Raw genomic sequence first — 20,345 nt, 5'->3', positions numbered from 1 at the left:
CCCCCAGGTGCCAGTATCAGGTGCCAACCCCCCTCCCCCCCAGATGCCAATATCAGGTGCCTCTCTCCCCCCCCCCCCCATGTGCCAGTATCAGGTGCCAACCCCCCCTCCCCCCCCAGGTGTCAGTATCAAGTGCCTCTCTCCTCCCCCCCATGTCCCAGTATCATAGTGCCATCTCCCCCCCACAAAAAAAGTGCCAGTATCAAGTGCCTCTCTCCCTCCCCCCATGTGCCAGTATCAGGTGCCTCTCTCCCCCCCCCCCCATGTGCCAGTATCAAGTGCCAACCCCCCTCCCCCCAGGTGCCAGTATCAGATGCCAACCCCTCTCCCCCCCCATGTGCCAGTATCAGGTGCCTCTTTCCCCCCCATGTGCCAGTATCAGGTGCCAACCCCCCCCCCAGGTGCCAGTATCAGGTGCCAACCCCCCTCGCCCCATGTGCCAGTATCAAGTGCCCCCCGCTCCCCCCATGGCAGTAACAGTCGTATTAAAAAAGAATAATAAACACTTCTACATGTCAGCGATGCAATGCAGCCTCTTCCTGTGTCCCGCCCTGCATGTCCATATATGGAGTCAGTGCTTGTATTTCAGAAAAGTTTCTGCTGGGATTCGAACCCACGACCTGTATCAGAGGCAAAGCACCTAACCACAAGACCATAAGAGCTGCCTTGCTGCTGAGTGAAAAAATATGAGACTTCTACTGTTATAGCTGGCTAAGTGTACATCAATACACATGACAGCTGCTCATATATAGAGATATAGCAGAGCTGAGTGTGCTGGGACAGCTGTCATATAGAGATATAGCAGTGCTGGGTGTGTTGGGGCAGCTGTCATGTGTATAGATGTACACTTAGCCAGCTATAACAGTAGAAGTCTCATATTTTTTCAATCAGTTTCAATGCCTTCTTTATGGCTGTGAGGGTAAATGCTTTACCACTGATACATTGGAGGTTGTGGGTTTGAATCCCAGACACTTTAGGAGACAGTAAGATTAGATCACATTAGCGAGGGGGCCTGGTCAGCGGCCGCTGCTGTGAAGGGGCCCTGAATCGATATTTAACTAACTTGAAAATAAACTGTCACACATGCTGCCGGGGCGCCGGGCAGCGAAGCAGCTGCTTCCCCGGTAGTTACGCTACTGCCTGTGTGTGTGTTAATAAAAAGAAAAAACAGAATGCGGTCCGGACGGGCCCCCAGTGGCGTAGGGCCCCATAGCCACTGCTATGGTTGCTATGGCGATCCCTACGCCACTGGGTGCGCGGCCACGGAACGGTGCACGGAGTGCTGTCCGCATCTTTTGCGGTCCCATTGAAGTGAATGGGTCCGCATCCCAGCCGCAAAAAATGCAGCTCGGATGCGGATCACAAAAACGGTCGTGTGCATGAGGCATAAAACAGATTTTTTTTTCGATATTGAGCCCCTAGGACGGAACTCCATACCGGAAAACTTTAACGCTAGTGTGAAAGTACCTTAAAGCGTGTAGTGCGAGTTCCTTCACATGTTGCAGATTTTGTTGCAGAAACTTTCTGTAACTAAAAATCTGTTCCATTCATTTGAATGGGGCTTGCAGAGATCCAGGTCCTTGTAGTCATGGAATTGATTTTTAGCCTGACATTGTTTATTCTCCTATGTGATGGGTCTCCGTCACCGTCTATACGTGTAGATTGCAGATCTGGAGATTCTATGTCTGTGATTGTCATCTAATCTGTCTAGATCATAACGACACGTAGATCACATACCTGGCACCTAGCTTTTGTCTTAAATCTGTGTATACATAGCACATTCCTTCCCATTTAAATACATTACTTATTTCTAGTTTCTTTCTAGTTTCTATCTATTTTACATAGTACATAACATAGTAACATAGTACATAAGGCCGAAAAAAGACATTTGTCCATCCAGTTCGGCCTGTCATCCTACAAGTTGATCCAGAGGAAGGCAAAAAAAACCCTGTGAGGTAGAAGCCAATTTTCCTCACTTTAGGGGAATAAAAAATTCCTTCCCGACTCCAATCAGGCAATCAGAATAACTCCCTGGATCAACGACCCCTCTCTAGTAGCTATAGCCTGTAATATTATTACACTCCAGAAATACATCCAGGCCCCTCTTGAATTCCTTTATTGTACTCACCATCACCACCTCCTCAGGCAGAGAGTTCCATAGTCTCACTGCTCTTACCGTAAAGAACCCTTTTCTATGTTTGTGTACAAACCTTCTTTCCTCCAAACGCAGAGGATGTCCCCTCGTCACAGTCACAGTCCTGGGGATAAATAGATGATGGGATAGATCTCTGTACTGCCCCCTGATATATTTATACATAGTAATTAGATCTCCCCTCAGTCGTCTTTTTTCTAACGTGAATAACCCTAATTTTGATAATCTTTCAGGGTACTGTAGTTGCCCCATTCCAGTTATTACTTTAGTTGCCCTCCTCTGGACCCTCTCCAGCTCTGCTATGTCTGCCTTGTTTACAGGAGCCCAGAACTGTACACAGTACTCCATGTGTGGTCTGACCAGTGATTTGTAAAGTAGTAGGAATATGTTCTCATCACGGGCATCTATGCCCCTTTTGATGCAACCCATTATCTTATTGGCCTTGGCAGCCGCTGCCTGACACTGTTTTTTGCAGCTTAGTTTGCTGTTTATTAAAATTCCTAGATCCTTTTCCATGTCAGTGTTACCGAGTGTTTTACCATTTAGTATGTACGGGTGACTTGCATTATTCCTTCCCATGTGCATAACTTTACATTTCTCAGTGTTAAACCTCATCTGCCACTTATCTGCCCAAGCCTCCAATCTATCCAGATCCCTCTGTAGTAGTATACTGTCCTCTTCAGTGTTAATTACTTTACACAGTTTAGTGTCATCTGCGAAAATTGATATTTTACTATGCAAGCCTTCTACAAGATCATTAATAAATATATTGAAGAGAATAGGGCCCAATACTGACCCCTGAGGTACTCCACTAGTGACAGTGACCCAATCTGAGTATGTACCGTTAATAACCACCCTCTGCTTTCTATCATTGAGCCAGTTACTTACCCACTTACAGACGTTTTCTCCGAGTCCGAGCATTCTCATTTTATATACTAACCTTTTATGAGGTACAGTGTCAAATGCTTTGGAGAAGTCCAGATACACGACATCCATTGATTTGCCGCTGTCAAGTCTAGTACTTACCTCCTCATAGAAACTGATTAAATTAGTTTGACATGACCGATCCCTCACGAAGCCATGCTGATATGGCGTTATTTGCTTATTTCCCATAAGATGCTCTAACATAGCATCTCTCAGAAAACCTTCAAACAGTTTACCCACAACAGATGTTAAACTTACCGGCCTATAGTTTCCAGGCTCTGTTTTTGGACCCTTTTTGAATATTGGCACCACATTTGCCATGCGCCAATCCTGTGGGACATTCCCTGTTAGTACAGAGTCCGCAAATATCAGAAATAAGGGTCTGGCTATGACATTACTTAATTCCCTTAGGATACGGGGGTGTATGCCATCCGGTCCTGGCGATTTGTCTATTTTGATTTTTTTAAGTCGCTGTTGTACTTCTTCCTGGGTCAGACAGGACACTTTTAATGGCGAATTTATTTCAGCATTCAGCATTTCATCTGACAGTTTATTTTCCTCAGTGAATACATTGGAGAAAAAAATATTTAACAGCTTTGCTTTCTCCTCGTCGCTCTCTGCGACTCCCCCCTCATTACTCTTTAAAGGGCCGACACCTTCAGATTTATACTTTTTAACATTTATATAATTGAAGAACATTTTAGGGTTAGTTTTACTCTGTTTGGCAATTAATCTCTCGGTCTCTAGTTTGGCCGCTTTTATTTGTTTTTTACATGTTCTGTTTTTTTCCTTATAGTTTTTCAGTGCTTCCGTGCTACCCTCCTGTTTTAGGGTTTTATATGCTTTCTTTTTGTCATTTATTGCTTTCTTTACAGTTCTGTTTATCCACATTGGTTTCTTTTTGTTCCTTAACCTTTTATTCCCATACGGTATGTACCTCTCACAATGAGATTTTAGGATGTTTTTAAAGATATCCCATTTTTTGGCTGTATTTTTATTTTTGAGGACTTTGTCCCAGTTAGTTAGGCCTATGGCCTCTCTTAGTTGGCTAAATTTAGCTTTTTTGAAGTTTGGTATTTTTGTTTCTCCCTGTAGAAACGCTCTTTTGAATGATAATTGGAAGGTTATTACTTTATGGTCACTATTTCCCAGGTGTCCCCCAACCTGCACGTCTGTTGTTCTGTCAGGTCTATTGGTTAATATTAAGTCCAGTATGGCCGTCCCTCTAGTCGGGTCCTGAACCAGTTGGGAGAGATAATGGTCTTTGGTTATTGCCAAGAATCTGTTTCCTTTATGAGATATACAAGTTTCAGTTTCCCAGTCTATATCTGGGTAGTTGAAGTCCCCCATAATAACCACCTCATTATGATTTGCCGCCTTGTCTATCTCGTTTAGTAGTAGATTTTCTGTGGACTCTGGTATATTAGGTGGTTTATAGTAGACTCCTATTAGTAATTTATTGTTGTTTTTAGCTCCATGTATCTCTACCCACAGTGACTCCACATGTTCATGTCCCTCACTTATATCTTCACGGAGTGTGGGCTTTAGACAAGATTTTACATAAAGGCAGACCCCTCCACCTCTCCGGTTTTGACGATCCTTTCTGAACAGACTGTAACCTTGTACATTAACTGCCCAGTCATAGCTATCATCCAGCCATGTCTCAGTTATTCCCACTATGTCATAGTCCTCCTCACACATCACTAATTCCAGTTCTCCAGTTTTATTAGTCAGACTTCTGGCATTAGTATACATACATATGAGAGGTTTATGTATATTTTTTACCCTACACCTTTCCTTCTGAACTGTTCTTGTCCCTCCTTCCATTTCTCCCCCAGTCCCACTACCTTGCCCCCGGTCTCTATCTGCACTATCTTCCCCTTCTATAGTGTAATTACCCTCCCCCCCAGTCCCTAGTTTAAACACTCCTCCAACCTTCTAGCCATCTTCTTCCCCAACACAGCTGCTCCTTCCCCATTGAGGTGCAGCCCGTCCCTACGATAGAGGCTGTAGCCGACAGCGAAGTCGGCCCAGTTCTCCAGGAACCCAAACCCCTCCATCCTACACCAGTTCTTGAGCCACTTGTTAATTTCCCTAATCTCCCGCTGCCTTTCTTGTGTGGCCCGTGGTACCGGTAGTATTTCGGAAAATACTACCTTTGAGGTCCTTGCCCTAAGCTTTTGCCCTAAATCCCTGAAATCATTTTTAAGGACTCTCCACCTACCCCTAACTTTGTCATTGGTTCCGATATGGACCATGACCGCTGGATCTTCTCCAGCCCCTCCCAGTAATCTGTCAACCCGATCCGCGATATGTCGAACTCTAGCGCCAGGAAGACAGCACACTGTTCGGCGATCACGGTCTTTGTGACAGATTTCCCTATCTGTTCCCCTAATAATTGAGTCTCCCACTACCAGCACCTGTCTGGCCTGCCCTGCTCTCCTGGTCCCCTGCTTACCGGAGCTGACATTCCCCTGACTGGCAGAGGAAGTGTCCGGCTGCGGCAGTGCCGTCCCTGGACTGACATCCCCCTCATCTGCCAAACGTGCAAACTTGTTGGGGTGTGTCAGATCAGGGCTAGCCTCCCTGGCACTCTTCCCTCTACCCCGCTTTCTAAATGTTACCCAGCTAGCTACCTCACTTTCCTCAGCCTCCTCTCTGTCACCCTCTCCCTCATCTACCCCAAAGAGTGCTTGCTCGGTGAGAAGCAAACTTTTTTGCAAATTGTCAATGCCTCTCAGTGTTGCAACTTGCCCATTTAGAGACTCGATTAGCGATTCCAAACGGGTAATTTGCTCACATCTTGAACAAAGAAATTCACCCTGGAACGGCTGTTCCAGGACTGCATACATCATGCAAGATGTGCACTGGACTGCGTTGTCAATTGTGCAACACATACTAAATGGGGATTACACCACAAAAGAAAAAAATACAATACAATGTAGTAATAATATACAGGCTAATTGCAGTCCCCCTCTGAAGTCCCTGAATCTAAAGTCACTTAATCTTAAGTCACACACTTACACAACCACACTTAATCAACCACGCGTCGCGGTCAAACTCGCGTTATATATCTGCTTATATTAATATAAATGCAGCTCACTGCACCAGCCTGGTTTGCTTCCCCTCTGGAATCTATTTTACAATGTTTATACCTTCAAGAATGGTTTATATTGACTTTCAGTTTGACGTTGGTTACGTTCACATCAGGACTGATGGTTTTTGTTGTTCTGTTCCAGAAAAATAGAGAAAAAAAACTTTTATTATTATTTATATTGATTTCATTGGTGTAATATTAGCATCAGATATGCTCAGTTTGACTCTGTTCCTTCATGCTTCCATTATTTTTGATGGGGGGAAAAAAATACAGTCTGTGTGACCGAAAAGAGCTTTCCATTCCATAAGTCAATGGATGATGGATAGAAGTGGAAGGTGTTCCGTTTGTATCCATTATTCAGTCCTTTTAACATATCCATTTTTTCAGTTTTTAGGTTCCTCTGATGGAAAAGTCAACACAGATGTGAACGCAGCCTTATGTTTTTTCAGTCTTCCATGATGTTTATCTACAAATAAGTGGATAATGATTGGACATGTTGGGAAATGCAGTGAAGAGATTAAGGGCTCATGCACACGGCCATTGTGCAGCCATTCCGTGCATTGGGGATCGCAATGCACGGGCAACGTCCGTGCGACGGCCGGGACGGATCCAGACCCATTCCGCATGAATGGTTCCGCATACAGGCCACCAAAAAAAATGGAATGGACACAGAAGAAAAAAAACAAAACATTTTTGTGCATGAGCATGTAGCCTCCACAGACATAAGATTTAGGCCTCTTTCACACGACCGTATGGCTTTTTCAGTGTTTTGCTGTCCGTTTTTCACTGACCCGTTGTTCCATTTTTGTGTTTCCGTTGTGTTTCAGTTTCTGTTCTGTTTTTCTGTTCCGTTTTTCCGTATGGCATGTACAGTATACAGTAATTACATAGAAAAAATTGGGCTGGGCATAAAATTTTCAATAGATGGTTCCGCAAAAACGGAACGGATACGGAAGACATACGGATGCATTTCCGTATGTGTTCCGTTTTTTTTTTTTGCGGACCCATTGACTTGAATGGAGCCACGGAACGTGATTTGCGGGCAATAATAGGACATGTTCTATCTTTCAACGGAACGGAAAAACGGAAATACAGAAGCGGAATGCATACGGAGTACATTCAGGTTTTTTTTGCGGAACCATTGAAATTAATGGTTCCGTATACGGAACGCAAAAAACGGCCCCGAAACAGGGGGGAAAAAAAAACGGTCGTGTGAAAGAGACCTTAAGGGAAAGATCCGCACCTGTTCTGGGTTTAGAGCCGCACCTGGTTTTGGCTCACAATCACTGATGGAAATGACTGACTGTGTGAATAAGGCCATAACATTATCTTTCTTGTTAGTTTCTGACAAATAATCAGACCAACTGAGGTAGGAAAAGAACCAGCCAATTGGGAAAGCACAGAAAGATGTCATGACATATTGTGATCTAGGCAAGAATGGAACAGAAAAGTGTCCAATGCTCAATATGAGGTGGACTACTATTCCTGCTGGCAAGGTGGTTTATGATGTGTGGCCAGGAGTTATTTAGAGGGTGTCATCATCATATTCAAGGGAGCAACTAAAGTCTATGGCATGCTGTGTGCAACAAATGTACCCATCCAGTTCACCCATCTCCTATTTTGGTGGAGAGGGCCACCATTTCCATTTCTATCTCAGACAGAATTAACCGAGAATGCAAATGCTCAAAAACCATTTATTCATTGATGTAACTTATATAGCTTCAGCAATGTCTGATAGGTGGGGACTCCTTGTTTTGCAGTGGAAGTCGAAAAGCAAAAAATAGATCATGCTGGACCTGCAGTTGTACAGCCCTCCCCATTATGCTGTAACGGTATGTTCACATTTTGTATGTGGATTTCAGCACATAATGACCTAAAAAATCTATCGCCTGTTGTTTTCAATGAAATGGATTCAATGGATTTTGATTAGTAAATCACCCCAATTGTGTATATAAGCTGAGACCACCCCCAGGTACAATGCTGTTCTTTGACTGTCATGGATTCCCACATCTCTCAATCAAGTCAATGACCAGTATTTACTAAGAATTGCATTTTTCACACCAAGTAAGGGAGGCACAATCCTCCTAATATATGTAGTGTGTTTGTACCTGTCTAACAGGAAATGAAATGTACACCTTGAGTGGCAGCAGTGGCTCAGTGGTGCCTTGCACGGTTGGGGTCCTGGTTTCAGATCCATCTAAGGGCTGATTCACACGACTGTGCTTCGTACATGGCACATCTCTTAAACTGACCGCGACTCCTCTGATCCCAACTGACTGCATCATAGTAATTTATGATACAGTCAGTTCCTATCAGATTGTGGATCTATTGTACTGTACTGACATGATGTGAGTACAGTGCAATAGACCCCAAATTAAATAGGAGCTGACTGTATAACAAAACACTATGATGCAGTCAGTCCGGGTCAAGAAAGCCGCGGACAGTCAGGGGGATTCGACCAGGACACACAGACTGTGTTTCCTGTACAGTCGTGTGAATCAGCCGACATTTGCATGGAACTTGTATGTTCTCCTCATATTTGCGTGGGTTTCCTCCCAAAGACATATGGATATGGAATCTAGATTCTGCACTCCATTGGGGACAGTGAGTGATAACAATGTCTGTAACGCGCTGAGAAATATGTTGATGCTATATAAGCAAGAGAAATAAATTGAAGGGTCCACCTACGCTACTTAATAAATCTTGAATAAACTACTCGATTAAACCTTTTCTTATTACCTTCCAAATTTGGCGAGCTACTAGAAAAGACGCAAGCAATTTTGGACATCATCCTTGCAGCACCAGAAGTGCATTATAACCCGGAGCCAGTCAGTTCAGTGGAACTTGATTATAACCTCTCTTTGGAACCATCAGTATTGACTAGTCTGCTACTTAAGGGTGTAAAACGGTTACAGGTCCTTTTACTCATGCACATTTGCCTATAATGAGTGCCGATCAACGATAAAGCAAGTCGGTCGGTGCATAAACAGTCACTCACTACTTACAGTCGTTCATGGGACTGGGTTGTTTCCATTATTTTTGGCAGCACATCCCTGTTTACACTGGCGTGCTCCTAACAAACAGCAAATTTTATGTGCATATAAAAGATGTAATCATCCGACAAATGATCACTGGGCACATTTACACAGTGTAGATCAGGTACAAGCAGTTACAATCCTTTGCCCAGTCATCAGCCGGTAAAGGGACACCTGTAAAAAGGGGGTATATTTTTTAAACTCCATATTCATAGAAAACAAATTTTTAAGAAGTCTTGGGAGTTTTTCTTTTTCATTTTGGGAGTCCTTTGCTAGCGGTCGACACAAATTAAAAGACCTCCTATATAGATAGGAATCCCACTGTTATTTTACTGATGCTGTAAGGGGAAGATATTATTTGCTAGTAGAATAGTAGATTGTAAAATTGAGATGACAGTATGACACGTCCATTGTTCTCTTGATAGGCCTAGAATGATAAAGAAAATAGCATTGCACTTAGTGTAATGGGTGCGGAGGAGGGAGTAGGAATTTAAAAAATACTAATCTGGACTCATCTACATAGCAACTCGTAGTACTACAGATAATAGTCCAAGATTATGATAGTAGAGCTCCTTTAGTTCACTATTCCTAAATGCCCCTTAACATGGCCCAATGTAGCAAGTGATTGTTGACAAGGAAGCGTACATGCAATGATGCCCTACACAGTTTGAGGAGGAGCAGTCGCTAATGCCATCTCTTGTCCCCATAGAGAATCATTGTTTGCCGGCAGCAGAGTGCTATTTAGATGGCATGATCTGCTGCCCATGAACAATAATTTAGGTGAACACACCAACACTCTATTACCCGATGAACAAGCGTTTCTCTCGTTCATCTGTTAATCCGTGGCACCTTTACACAATCAAAGTGGAGAGGGTGCACCAGTTGCAGAGAGAGCTGAGCCTTTAGGTGTAACAGCAACATCCACGTTGCTCCTAGAGTCTCATTTGCATATATTAAAACTTCATTTTTATGGGCAATTCAGGCACATATGAACATGGGGCCAGCACAGATGCCTTCAGCTGCCAAGCGGACATGTAACAGGTCAGCCAGTTTCATAGGTACAAATCTGCTGACAGATGCCTTTAATGCAGATGTCCACCTAAGATAGGGAAATTAGAGCATAAGCCCTAGAGGGACAAAGGCTGATTTCTACTAGTACTGTGATAATCCTAAGCACCAGAGCTTTCTGAATGATTTATTATTGAGCTGTAGAAATATTTCATCAAACTACCTGTCAAACACTCACAGAATATAACTCCTTGTGTAGGTCAAGTTATTACCAGTTACACTTAATGGGGTTATCCGAGTGTTTAACCCTCTCCAATCAGCTGATTGAAGAGACTGCAACACTTCTATAAGTGAACAAGGCTGATCTGCAATACCAATCACAGCCGCTTTCCAATGGATGGCGCTGTGCCTGGTAAAACACAGCCTCTTCAAACAGCTGATTGATGTGGGCGCTGGGAGTCGGATCCCCACCAATCATATACTGATGATAGGTCATCAGTATTAAACACTCGGACAACTCCTTTAAGATAGTTATAAACCTATGTTCTCTAAGGGGGCTAAAAGTTACTGTGCATAAAGTTTTTAAAAACGTTTAAAAGAATAAAAATATTTAACATTTCAATTTCCTGCTCACATTCCCAATTGTACAGTCGTGGCCAAAAGTTTTGAGAATGACACAAATATTAGTTTTCACAAAGTTTGCTGCTAAACTGCTTTTAGATCTTTGTTTCAGTTGTTTCTGTGATGTAGTGAAATATAATTACAATCACTTCATACGTTTCAAAGGCTTTTATCGACAATTACATGACATTTATGCAAAGAGTCAGTATTTGCAGTGTTGGCCCTTCTTTTTCAGGACCTCTGCAATTCGACTGGGCATGCTCTCAATCAACTTCTGGGCCAATTCCTGACTGATGGCAACCCAATCTTTCATAATCACTTCTTGGAGTTTGTCAGAATTAGTGGGGTTTTGTTTGTCCACCAGCCTCTTGAGGATTGACCACAAGTTCTCAATGGGATTAAGATCTGGGGAGTTTCCAGGCCATGGACCCAAAATGTCAACGTTTTGGTCCCCAATGCACTTAGTTATCACTTTTGCCTAATGGCACGGTGCTCCATCGTGCTGGAAAATGCATTGTTCTTCACCAAACTGTTGTTGGATTGTTGGAAGAAGTTGCTGTTGGAGGGTGTTTTGGTACATTCTTTACTCATGGCTGTGTTTTTGGGCAAAATTGTGAGTGAGCCCACTCCCTTGGATGAGAAGCAACCCCACACATGAATGGTCTCAGGATGCTTTACTGTTGGCATGACACAGGACTGATGGTAGCGCTCACCTTTTCTTCTCCGGACAAGGCTTTTTCCAGATGCCCCAAACAATCGGAAAGAGGCTTCATCGGAGAATATGACTTTGCCCCAGTCCTCAGCAGTCCATTCACCATACTTTCTGCAGAAGATCAATCTGTCCCTTTTTTTTTGAGAGAAGTGGCTTCTTTGCTGCCCTTCTTGACACCAGGCCATCTTCCAAAAGTCTTCGCCTCACTGTGCGTGCAAATGCGCTCACACCTGCCTGCTGCCATTCCTGAGCAAGCTCTGCACTGGTGGCACTCCGATCCCGCAGCTGAATCCTCTTTAGGAGACGATCCTGGCGCTTGCTGGACTTTCTTGGATGCCCTGAAGCCTTCTTAACAAGAATTGAACCTTTTTCCTTGAAGTTCTTGATGATCCTATAAATTGTTGATTGAGGTGCAATCTTAGTAGCCACACTATCCTTGCCTGTGAAGCCATTTTTATGCAACGCAATGATGGCTGCACACGTTTCTTTGCAGGTCACCATGGTTAACAATGGAAGAACAATGTTTTCAAGCATCACCCTCCTTTTAACATGTCAAGTCTGCCATTTTAACCCAATCAGCCTGACATAATGATCTCCAGCCTTGTGCTCGTCAACATTCTCACCTGAGTTAACAAGACGATTACTGAAATGATCTCAGCAGGTCCTTTAATGACAGCAATGAAATGCAGTGGAAAGTTTTTTTTGGGATTAAGTTAATTTTCATGGCAAAGAAGGACTATGCAATTCATCTGATCACTCTTCATAACATTCTGGAGTATATGCAAATTGCTATTATAAAAACTTAAGCAGCAACTTTTCCAATTTCCAATATTTATGTAATTCTCAAAACTTTTGGCCACGACTGTATATATAAAAATAAATAAATAATAAAAAAAAATCCACGATTTGACATTTTTGGTCACTTTATATTGAATAAAAGTGATCACAAAAAAAGCCCTCATACAGCTTTGTACATAGAAACATGAAAAAGTTATGACTGTCAGAAAATAGCGATACAAAGAACATTTTTATTGTTTTCAAAAGTTTTTATTTTATTAAAAAGTAGTAAAACAAAATAAAAACTATACAAACTTGGTATCTCCGTAATCATACAGATTTGTTGGGGGGGGGGGGGGGTCATTTTCACCCAACAAAGATTTTTTTTTTTTCTGTATTCCAATACAATATATGGTAAATGAAATGGTGCATTAAAAAAATTAACTTTTTCCACAAAAAATACACCCCATATGACTATGTGAATGGAAAATTACAAAAGTTATGGGTCTTGGAATGTGAGGAGGAAAAATAAAAAATGCAGTTAAGTGTAACTATTAACAGGCTCGGACTGGCCCACCGAGGAGTCCTGCGAGACTAAGATAAGATGGAGGAGTAATTATTTCTCCTTTCTCAGGAGAGATAATTATTGTAGACACTAGGTGGCAGCATCGCACAGTGATGCAGCCTCCTTCTGGTGTAAATTGTACAGGAGGCCCCACAGTATCTTCTAAACCTCCCTGGCTGCTGGCAGTGAAGGAGGACTCAGGAGAGAACATGTCTGGCCATCCTCCTGCCCTCCCTGCTGTCAGAAAACTGTAATCACTGGAGAGAAGGACTCTGCGGTGCTGGGCTGATTTCCCAGATGTGTGACAGTAGTGAGCTGTAGGAGACTGTAAGGGGGAAAAAGGGGATTTGTTTATAGCAGACACAGATCTATGAATGTGTGCTGCTCTCTGCAGAGTTCAGAGTGACATTGGGGGAACTCTGCCCTATATGCCCCCAATGCCTCTGCTTTAGGTGCAATCCCATTAGTGCCAGAGCTCCAGATGCCCCCTAATGCCCCCACTCTAAATGCACCCCTAATATTGCCTCTTCTCCAGTTGCCCCCCTAATACCCCTGCTCCAAGATTATTATCCTGCCTCAGGTGACCCTACTGCCTCTGCTTTAGGTCCACCCCCATAAGTGCCCCAGCTCCAGATGCAAACTACAACATGTTGCGGTTATGCTCTCCGGTATGGGAACGCAACAAACGGAACAGAATGCTCCAAAATGCAGTTCAGTTTAGTTTTGTCTCCATTGACAAAGAATGGGGACAAAACTGAAGCGTTTTTTTCCTGATATTGAGCCCCTATGACGGATCTCAGTATCTGAAAACTAAAACGCTAGTGTGAAAGTAGCCTTACCTATAGTGTGCAAGCATGACCACCACTGCTGGATTGCACAGTGGTCAAAACCATGGATACGTGCTGTGTATAATGTGATGGAAAAGAGCCAATATGGACAATCACAATACATTAGTAAGTGCCTTGTATTAACTTTCTCTACATGATAAATGCCATTTGTTGAAGTGAGACAACCCCTTTAACTTAATAGGGTTAGGCATACATGTATTGGTGTGTTCATTGCATGTTTCCTATGTGTGATATGGTATGTGCTATATAGACGACGCCAAGCTGCATAAATGCAGGCGTCCTTGACTGCAGAGAGAATGGCGGTGCAAAGGGTTAAAGAAAGGATTGCAGCCTGGTTACAGTTAGAGTTGCACAGCCTGCAGGGGTGTTCTGGTTAGCAGGCTGGTAAGACAAAAGAGGCATTCCAGTAATCAAGCTTCCCCCCCCCCCCCTCAATCCTGGTTGGCTAAAAGGGGTGGTAGTGGCCATATGTAGAAAAGAAGGGGAAGGGCCAGAGGACAGCCTTTTTGTCCGGCACCTCAGTGAAAGCTTCCTGCCCACCCACCCCTTTTTTCGTTATTTTTCCGTTATTGTTCTTCTCACTGCTAGTGTTCCGTTTTCAGATCTACTCCTGTTCAGAAGTCACAGCGGAGGTCGGTTGAGTAATTTTAGAGGGAGAAGAAGGCGGACTTGCCCACGGATGAATTCTGTGGGGCATATTGCTTCTTATACTCCGAGGCAATTTTTTTGGTATATTAAGAGTTGGATGGTTGGAGAAAAATAACTAATAAAGCTGTGACCGACCCTCACCCAACAAGATGGTTGTCAAGTGTTGTTATTTATTATAGGGTGCAAGACGGCCATGGTGTTGGGGGGGTAAGGGAATAAGTCTCGGCAGTCTATGTACTATGTATCAGTGGTGTATGTGCAGTATGTGACATATGCATCAGTGGCATGTGAGCCATGTATAAGTGTCTTGTGTGCCACATCTGTCCAATGAGTGATTGGTGTGCGCTGCATGTGTCTTGTTTCTGACTGACTTAAGTGCAGGATATTGATATACTGTATGTGTAAGGTTACTTTCACACTTGCACTAGCAGGGTCCAACAGGCTGTTCCGGGAACAGCCTGCCGGATCCATGCTTACACTAGCCCACCGTGCCGCCGGAAGTCCGCTCCAGTCCCAATCACTATAATGGCGGCAGGCCAGAGGTCCAGCCACAGCACAACAAATATGCCGAAAGGCGGCCTGACAAAAACTACAGCGGACTTCCGGCGGCACGGTGGGCTAGCGTTAGCACGGATCCAGCAGGCTGTTCCCCCACCAGAACATCCTGCCGGACCCTGTTACTGCAAGTGTGAAATTAGCCTAAATTCTGCCACTTGCATGTTTGTGCATTTTATCACTGTAAGGGCTCATGAACACAACTGGTGGATGTTTTGCAGTCAGCAAATTGTGGATCCACAAAACATGAATACCGGGTGTGTGCATTCCACATTATGCGGAACAGAACGGCCGGCCCCTAATAGAACAGTCTTTTCCTTGTCTGCAGTGGCATACCTCTAATAGAGGCAGACCACGCCGCTGCTATGGGGCCCGTAGGGGAAGGGGGCCCAGCTGTGGAGGAAATGTCACGCCCCCTTATTACCATTAGTACAACAGCTCTGGTCTAGAGTATTTGCCATGGCCTCTGGCTCCGCCTTCCAGCTCCCCTCACTGCTTCTCCTCAGCAGGCTGTGCTCTGGCTTCCCCCCTTCCCCCAGCAAGGCCCTGATCCTACTATGAGGAGATGCCTTTAGCCTCTAGCAGCAGCCTGCACATGTCCTCAGGGGCTGCACTGCTGAGGAGAGGTCCGTTAGGGGGAAGAGAGCCTGCTGCACTGCCCAGCTGAGGAGAAGATGTCCATTCATCAATCCTGACTGTTTAACCTGGAGACCTGCTCAGAAGGTAGGTGTGTGCCAGTGTAATATGTGTGTGTTTACATGCACTCACCTAAATAATTATTAGGAACACCATAGTAATACGGTGTTGGACCCCCTTTTGCCTTCAGAACTGCCTTAATTCTACGTGGCATTGATTCCACAAGGTGCTGATAGCATTCTTTAGAAATGTTGGCCCATATTGATAGGATAGCATCTTGCAGTTGATGGAGATTTGAGGGATGCACATCCAGGGCACGAAGCTCCCGTTCCACCACATCCCAAAGATGCTCTATTGGGTTGAGATCTGGTGACTGGGGGCCATTTTAGTACAGTGAACTCATTGTCATGTTCAAGAAACCAATTTGAAATGATTCGAGCTTTGTGACATGGTGCATTATCCTGCTGGAAGTAGCCATCAGAGGATGGGTACATGGTGGTCATGAAGGGATGGACATGGTCAGAAACAATGGTCAGGTAGCCCGTGGCATTTAAACGATGCCCAATTGGCTCTAAGGGGCCTAAAGTGTGCCCAGAAAACATCCCCCACACCAGTACACCACCACCACCAGCCTGCACAGTGGTAACAAGGCATGATGGATACATGTTCTCATTCTGTTTACGCCAAATTCGGACTCTACCATTTGAATGTCTCAACAGAAATCAAGACTCATCAGACCAGGCAACATTTTTCCAGTCTTCAACAGTCCAATTTTGGTGAGCTTGTGCAAATTGTAGCCTCTTTTTCCTATTTGTAGTGGAGATGAGTGGTACCCGGTGGGGTCTTCTGCTGTTGTAGCCCATCCGCCTCAAGGTTGTGCGTGTTGTGGCTTCACAAATGCGTTGCTGCATACCTCGGTTGTAACGAGTGGTTATTTCAGTCAACGTTGCTCTTCTATCAGCTTGAATCAGTCGGCCCATTCTCCTCTGACCTCTAGCATCCACAAGGCATTTTTGCCCACAGGACTGCCGCATACTGGATGTTTTTCCCTTTTCACACCATTCTTTGTAAACCCTAGAAATGGTTGTGCGTGAAAATCCCAGTAACTGAGCAGATTGTGAAATACTCAGACCGGCCCGTCTGGCACCAACAACCATGCCACGCTCAAAATTGCTTAAATCACCTTTCTTTCCCATTCTGACATTCAGTTTGGAGTTCAGGAGATTGTCTTGACCAGGACCACATCCCTAAATGCATTGAAGCAACTGCCATGAGATTGGTAGACTAGATAATTTTATTAATGAGAAATAGAACAGGTGTTCCTAATAATTCTTTAGGTGAGTGTACTTATGCCTGTGTAGTGTACTGTATTTTGTACATATGTATGTGATATACTGTATGTGTGTGTAATTGTCTAATGTACCTGTATATATGTGAATGACTGAGTAAATGTATATTTGTGTGTACTATATGTACAGTATATATGATGTGTGTGTCTGTGTGTGTGTGTGTGTGTATATATATACAGTACAGACCAAAAGTTTGGACACACCTTCTCATTCAAAGAGTTTTCTTTAGTTTCATGACTATGAAAATTGTAGATTCACACTGAAGGCATCAAAACTATGAATTAACACATGTGGAATTATATACATAACAAACAAGTGTGAAACAACTGAAAATATGTCATATTCTAGGTTCTTCAAAGTAGCCACCTTTTGCTTTGATTACTGCTTTGCACACTCTTGGCATTCTCTTGATGAGCTTCAAGAGGTAGTCCCCTGAAATGGTTTTCACTTCACAGGTGTGCCCTGTCAGGTTTAATAAGTGGGATTTCTTGCCTTATAAATGGGGTTGGGACCATCAGTGGCATTAAGGAGAAGTCAGGTGGATACACAGCTGATAATCCTACTGAATAGACTGTTAGAATTTGTATTATGGCAAGAAAAAAGCAGCTAAGTAAAGAAAAACGAGTGGCCATCATTATTTTAAGAAATGAAGGTCAGTCAGTCAGCCGAAAAATTGGGAAAACTTTGAAAGTAAGGGCTATTTAACCATGAAGGAGAGTGATGGGGTGCTGCGCTAGATGACCTGGCCTCCACAGTCACCGGACCTGAACCCAATCGAGATGGTTTGGGGTGAGCTGGACCGCAGAGTGAAGGCAAAATGGCCAACAAGTGCTAAGCATCTCTGGGAACTCCTTCAAGACTGTTGGAAGACCATTTCAGGGGACTACCTCTTGAAGCTCATCAAGAGAATGCCAAGAGTGTGCAAAGCAGTAATCAAAGCAAAAGGTGGCTACTTTGAAGAACCTAGAATATGACATATTTTCTGTTGTTTCACACTTGTTTGTTATGTATGTAATTCCACATGTGTTAATTCATAGTTTTGATGCCTTCATAGTCATAAAAATAAAGAAAACTGTTTGAATGAGAAGGTGTGTCCAAACTTTTGGTCTGTACTGTATATATATATATATACACATACACACAGATGTAGCAGAGTTAACACACACTTGATGAGTTTTCACATTTAGTTAATATGCTATGGGTAGTGTTGAGCGACCTTGTGTTTCAAGTTCAGTGTACAAGGTTTGGGTTTTCTAAGAATCCAGTTATGGATTCCGGGACTGCGGACCACAACGGAATTCTATGACGGCATGCACCACGGAAGCCTATAAGAGGCTTTCCGTATTGCATTCCGTCATAATAGAAGTCTATGCTGACCATGCTATGCCATTATAGAATTCTATTATGGTTAATGGTAACGGAATACATAACAGAATTCTTAGATAAACAAAAGCTTGTATGCCAAACTTGAAAATACAAGTTCACTCAATACTAGTTATGACTGTGACTGTCAAAGGGAAATCACTGCAAAAAATGCACCAAAATGATACGCAACTGACAGTACTAGCTAATTCCTCAAGCCGATGCTAAAAGCTGAGAACTTTGCCAATATCTTCCAGTCAGGAACATATCGGAGCCCCTCATGCACCACGTCACGGTGTCTCAGCACACATGGGGTCCTACCACTCAACTGTCCGTGGTGTGTGAACAGGGTCTGAACAGAGCTAGAAACCAACTCACAGCCAGACTCTCACATGCCTCCATAGTGGTATCACCAATTCATTGTGAGGTAGGATAAAGCTGTGAGCCGCACCCACAACAGACCATGTGACACAGAAGCTACCAGGTGCAAAAGAATGTTACCAACAATATAAAGTGGCACATTCCATACACATAAAGACAAAAAAATCACTGAAAAAAGTGGCCTAAACGTGTGGAAATGCTCCAAACCCAGACACTGTAGCGTGTCTATAACCGGGGGAGCAATTCCTCTGCATGCGGTCCGCAGATAACGGCAGTCCCCAGCAATAAATGCGTACAATGGAGGATGCCGGGGCGGACCGCATGCACCACAAGGACATCTTACACAAAATGATACATTGTGCAGATGAAAAAATATATACATACACAAATCACTTCAAAAAATGCACCAAAATGATACGCAACTGACAATACTAGCTAATTCCTCAAGCCGATGTTAAAAGCTGAGAACTTTGCCAATATCTTCCAGTCAGGAACATATCGGAGCCCCTCATGCACCACGTCACGGTGTCTCAGCACGCATGGGGTCTTACCACTAAACTGCCCGTGGGGTGTGAACACATTCTGAACAGTGCTAGAAACCAACTCACAGCCAGACTCTCACATGCCTCCATAGTGTTATCACCAATGCACTGTGAGGTAAAATAAAGCTGTGAGCCGCACCCACAACAGACCATGTGACACAGAAACTACCAGGTGCAAAAGAATGTTACCAACAAAATAAAGTGGTACATTCCATACACATAAAGACAAAAACTCACAGAAAAAAAGTGGCCTAAACGGGTGGAAATGCTCCAAACCCAGACACTGTAGCATGTCTATAACCGGGGGAGCAATTCCTCCGCATGCGTTCCGCAGATAACGGCAATCCCCAGCAAAAAATGCGTACAATGGAGGATGCCGGGGTGGACCACCCGTTTCAGTGAGTTTTTAACTGTCAAAGGGGTTGTCTTCTTCCCCCACTCAGCCCCTCTGATATGAACATCGGAGCATTTTATGCTCCAATGCTCTACCTTGCCCTGCGCTGAATTGCGCAGGGCAAGCGCTTTTTCTGCAGATCCGGTTACGTCACCGAATCTCCAGAATTTTTTTCCAGATTCAATGCAGGGCAAGGGAAATGCTCCGATGCTCTTGTTGCAGGGGCTGAGGGGGGGAGAAGGGGATATGTCTGGGGTTCAACTCTGAACACGGACAAAATAAAGCCATCTGATCGCTGCACTTTGATGCCGTATTAGTCTTCGTTCACATCTCTGGTGATCGGTATCTGGTAAAGCAGGGGTCAGCAACCTTCGGCACTCCAGGTGTGGTAAAACTGCAACTCCCAGCATGCACACTTGCTTGGTTGTCCTCAGAACTCCCATAAAAGTGAGTGGAGCGTGCTGGGAGTTGTAGTTTCACAACAGCTGGAGTGCTGGAGGTTGCTGATCCCTGTGGTAGAGAAGATCCTGCCAGAGTTCACTAATCCACCACTGCTGGTTTCTGCCCTTCACGAGTAGAACAGTTTTTGTCAGGCCAAAACCCTGCTGGTAGTCTGCCATAGTTTATGGCAGGAAAGCTTTAGGTTGCACTATTGCAACAGCTGGTGCTGGTTGGGCATCCCTGGTGAACGGCAGAAATCTAGCAATGCTGGATCCAGTGAACTCTGGCAGGATGTTCT

The sequence above is a fragment of the Bufo bufo genome, chromosome 2 (assembly GCF_905171765.1).
Source record: "Bufo bufo chromosome 2, aBufBuf1.1, whole genome shotgun sequence".
NCBI classification, from domain to species: domain Eukaryota; kingdom Metazoa; phylum Chordata; class Amphibia; order Anura; family Bufonidae; genus Bufo; species Bufo bufo.
The sequence above is the reverse complement of the archived record's forward strand: the minus strand, read 5'-3'. Positions refer to the sequence as shown.